Source organism: Lepidothrix coronata, unplaced genomic scaffold (assembly GCF_001604755.1).
Source record: "Lepidothrix coronata isolate B3197 unplaced genomic scaffold, Lepidothrix_coronata-1.0 Scaffold87, whole genome shotgun sequence".
Taxonomy (NCBI): Eukaryota; Metazoa; Chordata; class Aves; order Passeriformes; family Pipridae; genus Lepidothrix; species Lepidothrix coronata.
The window spans coordinates 868,988-873,288 of NW_016690267.1; positions in this window are offsets into that span (position 1 = coordinate 868,988).

Genomic DNA, 4,301 nt, shown 5'->3' on the forward strand with positions numbered 1-4,301 from the left:
ACCTTGTTACACAGATCAGAACAGATGCTTTAAACCCCTCGGGCTATAAAACACTTTCTGGTGTTTATGTACACACTGAGGGATAGAGAAGGCGTGTCACAATTGTGTTAACAGAACAAGCTGGAGTTTCTCAGCTGGTCTTTCAGAACAGAGAGTTAATAAAGACAGCAAAATGGATGCTTGGAGTAGTCCTGAAGCTGGGAGACACTCTGTACTCCTAAATTCTAGCACCTAAATTCTAGCATACTGTAAGAATACCATGTGCTGAGAGGAGAAGTGCTGGCTAAATCCTTCATCCAAAACCCACAGCAAGTGTTGCCTGTGGATACACTGAACTGCAAAGGAGTTCCTGGGCACCCTTCTTATTCCTCCTCACAGGAACAAATGCTCTGCTATTTAACTCTGACAGGGAACTGTCAGAGGAACGTGTCAGACAAGGGAAAGGTAAGGAGGAGTTTCTTTTTGCTTAATGAGCTCTCTGTTGTCAGTGTCAGATGTACAGGAAACCAAGCTGGAGGTCAGCTGCACACACAATATGGGTCACCAGAAGTCAGCAAGTAACCCGAGGACAGCTCCCTGCCCCGAAAACAGGCTGCAACTGGGCAGCTTTAGTACTTAACTGCACTCTTTGGATGTCTTGTTCACTACTTACATAGCTAGAGTTTGCTTGTACACGTGCTTTTCTTTTTTCCTTTACAGGTGTTTTATTAAGCAGACAATAGTGGTCAAAAATATGAACCCTTCCCCCAGTTTCAAGCAAAAATTAACACTAAGGAATAAAACATCCTTAAGTTATTGCACAAGCTCAGTATTACAGCTACCACATATGTGTACTGCAGTGCTGCTCAGAACTCTGGATTCAGAGCAGAAAATGGGTTTCATTGTGACACCTACTGTAAAGGGGAGATGAGAGTGGTGCCAGTTTGCTGAATTTGTCAGAGAGAATAATTTAATTAATTAATTTCTGCTCACTATCCTCCCAAGGAACAAGAGGCAGGACTAGAGGAAATGGCCTTAAGTTGAGCCATGGGAGGTTTAGATTTGATATTAGGAAACATTTCTTCACAAAAAGGGTTGTCAAGCATTGGAAGAGGCTACCCAGGGCAGTGGTGAAGTCAAAATCCCTGGAATAATTCAAAAAACATGGATATGGCACCTGAGGACATGGTTTAACAGTGAACAAGATGTTGGTTTTGGGTTAATGATTGGACTTGATCTTGGAGGTCTTTTCCAACCTTAACAATTCCATGATTCTATGATTCTGCTGTTCCTGAGCAGCATCAGAGATCTCTGAGCACTACAAATCAAAATAAATGCATCAATAAAGTTTGTTTCTTCTTTGAACACCTGGAAAACCCCACTTAAAAGGCTGACAGTTTGGCTATTATCCCCCCTTGGAACACCAGCCTGTCCCCGAAGTGTCTCATTATCGTAGTTCTTCTTGGGTTGAATGACAGCTTTAGGTAAGCAGAGATTTTTTTAGTGGTCTACACAGCAATTAACTTGCTTCTCGCCTTTAAAATGATATGCCAGATGACCTTTTTAAAAATTTATTATTAAATAAAGAAGTTATTGAATTTATTGGAAATTTAAAACCTGTGACCAATTTCTCCCAAGTCTTAAAGAGAGACAGCAATAAAAGCTACGTAATAAAACCCACTGAGAATCCTCTGAAATTCCTCAAAATGTTTTTTTGTTTTGTTCAGTGCTGGATAATTCAGGGTCCTGGAGGTGCTGGCTCACACCTCCTGTGACCACAAGGTGCTCAGAACATCCTCACAGAGATCTCTGACAGGGATGGAGCAAGAGGAGCACACCAAAAAGCCTCTCTTTAACTTATTAAAGCCCTTGGCTGCTGCTGACTGTGGAAGGACTGAATGATCTCCTACACACTTTGAGCAAAGGTGAAAAAGGGCAAGAACACAAGTTCAAAGTGAGGCTTTGCCTGGCCAAGAAAACCCATCCAAGAAGCACCATAAAACCCCCTCCAGTTTCCCTGTGGGCTGGAAGTCAGTAACAGGTTCCCATTGTTGTTACCGGGTGTACTCTTTACAAAATAAAAACCACATATACACATTCACAAATGTGACACAGACTTTGTCACATAATCTTAGACACTAAGGTTTGCATGACAAAAACTGCTTACAGTTAAACAAACATCACCTAATAGTATAATCTCTAAAATGTGACTATTTTGCTAAGCAAGTCAGTAGCTGCTGGGCTCAGGCTCCTGACAGTCTGAGAGATGGGCAGAACTACGTGTTCCTTTTCTTTCTTTTCAGACACAAATATAATCCTGAAGATATTGAAATATTCATGATACTAAATATTAAAATCCTTCCACCCTGCCTGCCTGGATACTTCTACATTCACCTCCCCTCCAAAAAAAAAGAAATTAAAAAAGAGAGTTCTAACAAACTGAAAACAGAAATAGAGGGAAACAGAAAAAAATGCGTGTTCACAAAAACAAGTGAGTGTTTGGGAAATAACAGCTTTAGCTAAACGTTGAACATAGATTCCCAATGAAACAGAGATGAGTATTATTACAAAGGTATAACAATAAGAAATTCCCTTTCTCACCATACAGTGGCACACAGAGAACTAAGGGTCAGGCTCTGTTCAGTTTAAAGACCTCAAGGGTCAGATGTAAAATTTATATCCAGATTTGATTCTAGGGCTCTTCAACCTTCAGGGTCATACAGGCAGATGCCGGGGCCTGCTGTGTTTTATTAACAACACTTTTCTTTTTTTGGATTATCCCAATGTGGGGATGGAAGGCATTAGTTAAACTCATGGATGGGCAATGGGCCAAACCCAGCTGGGTTTAACTAATGGGCAGACTTATGGGAAGCAGAAAGGTACAGATCTTCAGGAAGGTGGTTTTCCCTTTTTGTTTTAAACAACTTATTCACAGAAACTAGAGAGGGGAAGGAAAGGGGAGAGACAAAGCTTTAAAAACTCTGACTGCTGGAGAACCCAGATGTAGAAAACTCTCCTTGATGCACATTTCCAGGCCAGGGACTGGCCATCCCCATGTCCCAGCAGCAGCTTCAAACCAGAATTCCAATAACTTGCAGGATTTCATGTGAGGGAGGACCTGCTTATGAAGGGAACTGCCCCTCTCTCAACAAAGAAGGACGTTCTCAAGTCTTTCTGGGCTGACCTTTTAACAGGGAGCACATTATGAAATACATTTTAAGAACCACTGTATTGAGTCCAAAATCACCTCTTTACCCTAAATAGTTATTGACTGAGACATCCAGATCCCCTCTCACACTGGAGTTTTCTTGTCAGCCTTTATGTTTCCCAGAAACACATGAGCCAGAATTATCCACAAATCCACAAGAAAATGTTGACACTGGTATGCTGAATATGGAAAACACATGACCAAACATCTTCCAGATATGTTATTAAAACTAAACTCATAAAGTTTATCCAACTCTACAAACATAAAGACACAAAAAAACCCCCAAACAAATAAAAGGCCTGTTGAACCTTGGCAATTTTACTTTTAAATGTAAAATTTAAATTCAAAACAAATGGAGCATTTCTTTCATTTCCAGCCATGTGAGTGATGCTGAATTTATATGTAGGTCATATTTAAGGTATTTTGCTCCAATATTAGGCTTTTAAATACAAGTTTTTGTTCCTTATTTCTTTCTTGCATTCTCTTTTCTACAATTCTGGGGTATACAAGGTACTTTAATCCTTTAGCTCTTCAAGGCTTTATTCACCTTGATACAACTACAACCACAGCACCTGGTCACTACTGCAATACCAAAAATTTATATGGTCATTCATTATGCTGTGATCAGCAACAATAACTCAGAGTTTGTAGGGAAAAATCAATCAAGAGCAAACTAATTTCCAGAATGACTCCCAAATAGGGTTCTTAGAATCTGAAATCCCTGGGAGCAAATTGCCCCAAGTTCTGAAATTCCTGAGATAATTTCGTTTTTCAGGATTTTATATGGACATGATATATGGAGAGCAAAAGGGGGGGGGAGAAGCCATGTTACACAACCCCCTTTCCTCACGTGTCCCTTGACAAAATGCTTAATATGAGCACAATCTGCCAATGTCACCCACATGACAGAGCTCTGCATCTGTGTGGCCATATGAGGGCTTAATCTGCCCGTTTCATAAGATAATTACTGAAAGAGGCACCAATATGAGCCATAATCACAGTGCCTGGGGCTTTGCTAACACCTCCAAACTGGTCAAGTTCCCACTCCAGTTTGCACAGAACTTTGAACTCTTCATTGGACATGAAAGTTGGAAGGACAGAATTAGGGCTGAGC